At 40.7% G+C, this 8,256-nt stretch overlaps 1 long non-coding RNA gene across 1 annotated transcript; it reads right to left on the reverse strand.

The window, feature by feature from the left end:
* Positions 1-2,713: 2,713 nt before the first annotated feature.
* On the reverse strand, positions 2,714-6,554 carry LOC130210781 (uncharacterized). The gene is made up of 2 exons (XR_008834858.1): positions 4,593-6,554; positions 2,714-3,660 (listed from the first exon to the last, which is right to left on the reverse strand). It is a non-coding gene; the product is annotated as an uncharacterized LOC130210781 (long non-coding RNA).
* Between the last annotated feature and the right edge of the window lie 1,702 nt (positions 6,555-8,256).

The following is an 8,256-nucleotide window of genomic DNA, read 5'->3' on the forward strand; positions in this document are numbered from 1 at the left end:
AAAGCCGGACGGCGTTTGCATCTTAATTTATCGCTTTAAGTATTTGTAGCCACGTTAACTTTTTTTTCCCGAAGCAGCGCTTAAAATATAAATAACTCAAAGAGCCGTAAACACTGACGTTTCGTTTTTTAATTTCCGGTTTTCAGGTTGCGGCTTGAATCAGATTAAGTTGTCACGGGTGGAATTTGCCTTGTTGTTGTTTTGGGGCTTTAAAGTCAAAAGACAGCGTGTTGATCTTAAATATGAAATAGAAATTTACAATAACATTTTATTTTTAAGTAAAATGTGTGTTTACAATGGAGAGGGAGCAGTGTGTAAATATATGCTTGAGACGTGACTACTTGCTTATTATTGAAAAAATCTGTTATGCTAGGTTTGCATTAGCATAAGCAGCTAACGCAACAGTTAGAAAGCAGCTAACGTAACACTTAGAAAGCAGCTAACGTAACACTTAGAAAGCAGCTAACGCAACAGTTCGAAAGCAGCTAACGCAACACTTAGAAAACAGCTAACGCAACAGTTAGAAAGCAGCTGACGCAACACTTAGAAAGCAGCTAACACAACAGTTAGCATGTCAGCGTGGTGTCATGTGTAGTTAAAATGAGTTCTCATTGTAAACTTCACAGAATCGGCTTTAAAAACTAATTCTATTTTTATATCCTCTTAAAAACAGATAATGACCCAATGTTAATGGAACATGACATTATATTGTGTGTATGTGTATGTGTGTGTGTCTGTGTGCATGTGTGTATGTGGGTGTTCAGGTGTCCAGGTGTCCAGGTGTCCAAGTCTTCAGGTCTTCAGGTCTTCAGGTGTCCAGGTGTCCAGGTTTGCTGGGCTTTTTTTTTTTGCGCCCCCCCCCCCATCTATATCTCCAACCAATATTTTGACATTAAAAAAATAATCTAACATTAGGGTAAAATGAGCCAAAAATCGAAAACGGAAGGAAACAGAAAACAAAAAAAGCATTATTTGCAGGCGACGAGGGAGTGAATGTGCTCCGTTGATCAGGGGGGCGTGGCCGGAGCCGAGTTCAGCACAAGACGTGACATTTTTTCAGGGATTTTGTTCTTTATTTAATGTTTGTTCATTGTTGCGATCGTTGTTCTGTTTATTTGAAAGAAATTCAGTCTTGCAGTGCAAAATAGCGTTTGAAAGTGCAAAATCGTTTTTTGGGGGGGGGGGGGGGGGGGCGCCACGAGTGAAGCTCGCCTAGAGCGCCAAATGTGCTAGGGCCGCCCCTGCCCCCACACACACACACACACACACACACACACACACACACACACTCACATCCTTGACAAGATAAAGAGGCCCTCACACCGATTTCTAGATCCACATATCTGCCTTCTTCAAATTCTGCCAACAACTACACACCTGTAGTGTTGTGTGATTGTATGTTGTGGAAATAAAATCACTGCATTGACTTAGTGACTCTCACACACACACACACACACACACACACACACACACACACACACACACACACACACACCCTTGTTTCTATTGAATAGCTGTAACTTATTTGAGGAAACCCAACAAGGGCCCTCTACTGCCTGCATTCCACCAATACTCCACCAGAGGGCAGTAGAGGTGCCTTATTGGATCCAGTAGGGTTGTCACTGTGTGGCTGGTTCTGTTTCGCACAGTGTGTGTGTGTGTGTGTGTGTGTGTGTGTGTGTGTGTGTGTGTGTGTGTGTGTGTGTGTGTGTGTGTGTGTGTGTGTGTGTGTGTGTGAGTGTGAGTGCGAATGTGTCTGTGTGAGTGTGTGTGTGGGGGGGTATGTGCGTGTGTGTGTGTTTCTGTGTTTGTGTGTGTGTGTGTGAGTATGTGTGTGTGTGTGTGTGTGTTTGTGTGTGTGAGTCTGTGAGTGTGTTTTTGTGAGTGTGTGTCTGTGAGTGTGTGTCTGTGTGTGTGTGTTTCTGTGTTTGTTTGTGTGTGTGCGTTTGCGTGTGTGTGTGTATAAAAAATAGTCGCATACTTCAGTTTATTCACTATTTAAAGGAGCATTTCATAAACATCATCATTGCACATTTTAATTAAATAAACACGTCCACCGACCTGTAAAGATAATAATTGTAATCTTCTGTGTGCACATTTCTGCTCAATAATTTCACTTTTCAAAATAAAATGTATTTCTCTAACTGCATATTAATTTTATTGCAGAAAACCGTGGCAGCAAAAATTTTATTTTATTTTGAAGCCTTGGCTTTTGTGTTCAATATTTGCACATTTAAAATCTTAAATGAAGTCCAAAGCATTAATTAACTGTATTTAATAAAGATGATTAAATATAATTAAAGATGAATAAAGATGATTAAAGATGATTAAAGATGAATAAAGATGATTAAATAAAATTAAAGATGATTAAAGATGATTAAATATAATTAAAGATGAATAAAGATGATTAAAGATGATTAAAGATGAATAAAGACGATTAAAGATGATTAAATATAATTAAAGATGAAGCCATGTTACCATTAATTAACATGGAGTCAGTTCCAGGAGAATGAAATCCTGTAGTTTCACATTCGCTGGTAGAAATCTTAATTCATAATTTCATTCATACACATATAAGACCAATTATAGGAATGTGACCTCATAAAGTGAGAATGATGAGCACTGATTATCACGCATGTCTTATCAGTAAACCAGTAGATCACAAGCAGTTGGATTAATATCGGCATATTCATAAACAACCCTGATGCACAAACTTCTCACATTCTTATCAATTTATTGAAGATATATTACAGAAGTTCAAATTAAAAAAAGGTCCTTCTTTACAAAACGTCCTTGTAAGATAAGGAACCGTGATGAATTCCATCAAATACAACATAAACATGACATATGGAAGAAAAAATAACATGAAATATAGATTCAAACCCCGAAAAATATTCATTAATAAACCTCAGATGCTGTTATTTTTATGACATAAATGACTCGTGGAGAGGCGAACGTGTGACTCCACGAGGTCGACAGTGATGGGAAAGAGAGAAATCTGCTGGTAGCCATGCATGTCGCAATCTTCACCTTTAATATCCAGTTCTTCTTCATGAGATGTTCATATTTCTCATGTATTGTCTGGGGGGTGTTTCATCGTCCTCCTCCGTCTGTATCCGTGAGCGTATGTTTTATAACACTTTTTTTCCTCTTTTTTTTGGTAAAAACCATCTGTAAAATATAACGTCTTTCTCACTTTGGGGCCTCCCAGAAGAAATCATCGTCACGGTTACGTCATCCTGTGCTCAGCAGGTGTCGCTCGTCACTTTTTTTTGCATTATTAAAGCTTGAATCGTAGTTTTGAACGTCTCGGCCGTCCAGTCATGTAAATAAATCCCTCGTTCTTTTACTCCCTTCTCCAGAAAGTGGGCGTGGACTTCATTTGAAGGGTGGAAAATCTTCCATAAATCCCAAATATTTGAATATATCTCAGCAAAAATATGTCTCTCTATCAGATAATTAGGAAATAAAGCAATATTCCAACGTTTTTTACTCCATCTTCATGCAAATCCATCATGGCCACCATGACCCAGCCCTGTCTCCACGTGCACTTCTTTCTTCTTTTCGGCGGATCAGAACAACGTCCGTGCCGCTCGCCATCTCGTCGTCTCCGAGATGTTCTCAGAAGTTCTTCCTCGGAGGTCGAGGCCGTGGGTCTTTCTACGCAGAAAGCAGGCAGAAAATATTCAGTTTATTTCTTTTTCAGAGCAAAAGTCCCAAATGTTAAAAGAAAACGTTTGCCATCATAGTTTTTATTATTGGTTTTTTTCCAACTTTTGTGGCAGTTGTAATTGGTCGGGTTAATTTTCTGTCATTTTTATGTCCATCGTGTTAAAAGAAATACAAAGAAAATTGGGAAATGGCCAAAAACTCTGAAAATAAGAAGGTTTGGACGTGTGAAACTCAGAGTTAAAAGTAAAGGAGGAAGTTAGGGAGTGAGTAAATAAGTAGGTAGGTAAGTAAATAAATTAAAAAATAAGTAAGTTAGTAAGTAAATAAGTAAGTAAGTAAATAAGTAAGTAAATAAATAAAAAAGTAAGTAAATAAGTTAGTAAGTAAATAAGTAAGTAAATAAATAAAAAAGTAAGTACAAAAGTTAGTAAGGAAATAAGTAAGTAAATAAATAGGTAAATAAGTTAGTAAGTAAATAAGTAAGTAAATAAGTTTGTAACTAAGTAAGAAAATAATGAAAGTTTATATATGACATAGAATATGTAATTTAAGTCAGGTGAAGGAGTATGAAGAAAGTCCCACAGGCGGGATAATTAGATCTTTATGTATTTTATTCTACGTATGACGAGAACCCAAACGCTGAAAAAACTGCAAAACTCGACAGCGTTGACCCCATCAAACTGATCCAGGAGCTGCTCAACAAACTCAGAGCTTCATGTTCAAGGTACCTCATCTTTAAAAATGAACCACAGCAGTTCTATCATTATGACTTTAAAGAGTGTAAAAGATAAAATATGTAACCTTTAAATTCACATAAACAGCATTCTGCTCTTTGTCATCCGTGTTTTTGATCAATCAAGAGGAGACGGCGGAATCTGGAGGCCCTCATTAAAGTCGCCGCACCACACTTCCTGTCTCACCTCTCCGGCAGCTGCTGATCGTCTGGAGATCCTTCCGGATGAAAGGATCGGCGAGGCGCGCTTCCTGCCTTCGCGGAGGCCGCCGAGTGGCTTCGGGGGTCTCTTATTGGTCGATACCGTACAGCTCTGCTTTCGGCCTCCGCCAAATCTGGCTGCCGATTGGACGGCGAGGGATTTGGGGGTGAAGACGTTGACCTTTGACCGAGGATCGCAGACGCCCTCTGTCTGCGGCGTGCGTGTACTGCGTGGTCGTGTTCCTCGCCGCGTGTTGCATAGTGTAGAAATATAGCGAAATTAAAGAGAACAAAAAAGAAAGGAAAAAAAGGCTTTAAAGTTTAAATTTCAGTTTTTAGTTTGGTGGGATGTCCGGAGCTCGAAATTCCATCTTTCTATAAATATATATTTATTAAGTTGGCTCTATTCTGTCTGTATAATTATCTTCTAATAACGTCAAAAGATACGACGAGGACACACTTCGCTCTGGAATAATGAGCGAGGGATGAAGGGGGGGGGAAAGGAAAAAAATGGAGAGGAAGCTCATTACTCGACCGCAGCGTCGGAAACTCACGAGGGCAAAGGTCAAAACTGCCCCTAAGAGATATAATGTGGCCCCTGATGTCACTAAAGATTAACCCCGTAATTTCCTCTAATAATTCTGATAATTTAATAGCGTTTTGTTTTTGTTGTGTGTGTCCTCTCTGTATTTTCGGTACCAGGTAGGTACACGAAAAATATATAATTTAAATATAATTTGTAAAAAAAAAAAAATTCAAGAAATATGTTAATAGTTGTATAAAAAATGTAATAACAGTAAATAACCACAAAGAAATAATGATAACATTGAATATGATTGTCTGATTTAGGTTTTCTGTTAAAAATAATCTAAGAAAATACTTCTTATTATTGCATAATAGTCTTATTATGCAATAGTCTTATTATTGCATAATAGTCTTATTATTGCCATTTTTACGACAGTTGCTCATACACTGTAAGCCTAATTAAGTATATTTATTTATTGTTGAACAAAGGTTAAATGTTATGTGCCCCCAATTTCTTTTTTTAATGCCCCTGGATTTCAGTCATTGGGGAAAAACTGCCCTCTAAAAAATGTGTAAATGTCGTCCCCTGAAGTGCGTGTGCAGAGGCGTGTGTACATGAACACACATGTGAAGTATGTTATCTGTATCGCTTCATTGATCTTCCTCTGCTGCTCTCCTGAAGGTTTCTTCACTTTTGAAGGGTTTTTTTCTGTATTTTTTGTGAGATTTTCCTGCTCCGATGTGAGGTCAAAGGTCAGGGATGTCGTCTGCGTACAGATTGTAGAGCCCTCCGAGGGGAGTTTGTAATTTGTGATATTGAGCTGTGTCAAATAAACTGGATTCAAACTGACTGCACTGAGTTAAAACTGCATAGTAATCCCGTCTGTTGGCATCTGAAGGAGTTGCCGGTGGCAACACAGAACTAAACGGTCGCTCACCGCCTCTAAACAGTATTATGACATCACCGTGTTCACGGTTTGGTTCGATGTACTTTGCGTCTACTTTGAATATTTGTGTTGTATGAATCACCAGACTGACCTTCTCTGACCTCCTCTTCCTCATTCTGTAGCTCCACCTCCTCTCTCTCTCTCTCTTTTTCTTCACCCGACCAGCTTAAAGAGATTGTTGTCTCCTCGCGAGCGTTCGGAGTGACTTGAAGAGAGGAGAGTGGGCGACGCTGCCTCTTCCAATGATGCCTTTATCCTTATAATCGGGTTAGAGTTATCCCGATAGAAAGAGATCCCTACGTCAGGGAGATGACCTTTGACCTTCGGGGAAACTCCTGTGACGTAGGCCACAGCTTTAGCCTCAGACCTTTAGCCTCAGACCTTTAGCCTCAGAGCTTTAGCCTCAGACCTTTAGCCTCAGAGCTTTAGCCTCAGACCTTTAGCCTCAGACCTTTAGCCTCAGACCTTTAGCCTCAGAGCTTTAGCCTCAGACCTTTAGCCTCAGAGCTTTAGCCTCAGACCTTTAGCCTCAGACCTTTAGCCTCAGACCTTTAGCCTCAGACTATTAGCCTCAGACCATTAGCCTCAGAGCTTTAGCCTCAGACTATTAGCCTCAGACTTTTAGCCTCAGACCTTTAGCCTCAGACTTTTAGCCTCAGACCTTTAGCCTCAGACCTTTAGCCTCAGACTATTAGCCTCAGACTTTTAGCCTCAGACCTTTAGCCTCAGACCTTTAGCCTCAGAGCTTTAGCCTCAGACTATTAGCCTCAGACCATTAGCCTCAGAGCTTTAGCCTCAGACTATTAGCCTCAGACTTTTAGCCTCAGACCTTTAGCCTCAGACTTTTAGCCTCAGACCTTTAGCCTCAGAGCTTTAGCCTCAGACCTTTAGCCTCAGACTATTAGCCTCAGAGCTTTAGCCTCAGACCTTTAGCCTCAGACTTTTAGCCTCAGACTATTAGCCTCAGACCTTTAGCCTCAGACCTTTAGCCTCAGAGCTTTAGCCTCAGACCTTTAGCCTCAGACTATTAGCCTCAGAGCTTTAGCCTCAGACCTTTAGCCTCAGACTATTAGCCTCAGACTTTTAGCCTCAGACCTTTAGCCTCAGACCATTAGCCTCAGAGCTTTAGCCTCAGACCTTTAGCCTCAGACTATTAGCCTCAGACTTTTAGCCTCAGACCTTTAGCCTCAGACCTTTAGCCTCAGACCTTTAGCCTCAGACTTTTAGCCTCAGACTTTTAGCCTCAGACCTTTAGCCTCAGACTTTTAGCCTCAGACCATTAGCCTCAGACCTTTAGCCTCAGACCTTTAGCCTCAGACTTTTAGCCTCAGACTTTTAGCCTCAGACTTTTAGCCTCAGACCTTTAGCCTCAGACCTTTAGCCTCAGACCTTTAGCCTCAGACTTTTAGCCTCAGACCTTTAGCCTCAGACCTTTAGCCTCAGACCTTTAGCCTCAGACCTTTAGCCTCAGACCTTTAGCCTCAGACTTTTAGCCTCAGACCTTTAGCCTCAGACTATTAGCCTCAGACCTTTAGCCTCAGAGCTTTAGCGTGACATCGTAACCATCAAGTACATATGTAAAACCCTTTTACACTGTAAACACATGTTATCGAGCTACAGTGGAGGTCTGTGGGGGACAGTCTGTGGGTTAGGAATCTGTCTCTAACTTTCTCTTAAATCGAGGAACCAAGTAGTGAATCTATCATTTTAATCCTTGACTGCTGAGCAACAGTCAGTTTGAGTGTGTGTGAGAAGCACAGACACTAGAGGTTTAAAGTGGGGCGCAACCCTCTGGCCTCTCTAACTACTAAATCACACAATCACACTCTTAATTACAATTGGCAATCTTCTGGCTTCTCGTCCCACCCTGAGACCCCACTCTGATCTCCTCGTCTAATCCTTCTGATCTTCACTGAGCTCGTGGTGTAACCGGGACTGAACGGGTTATATAACACCGGCTCGACTCGCAGAACTAACCCACCAGCCAAGCACAGTCATATTACGTTAAGGCCACCGCAAGCCCGGAATCCAAAATTAATAACGATAATGTTTTTGCTCTGGGACCGTTGACCCAATTAGAGTCTCCTCATGAGGGGCAGACCATTACCTCATTGTTACGGTGATTAGAACACACGTAGTGTCACATGTTTAGTTTTAGTTGTTTCCCCAGGTGTTTCA

Source organism: Pseudoliparis swirei, chromosome 20 (genome assembly GCF_029220125.1).
Source record: "Pseudoliparis swirei isolate HS2019 ecotype Mariana Trench chromosome 20, NWPU_hadal_v1, whole genome shotgun sequence".
Taxonomy (NCBI): Eukaryota; Metazoa; Chordata; class Actinopteri; order Perciformes; family Liparidae; genus Pseudoliparis; species Pseudoliparis swirei.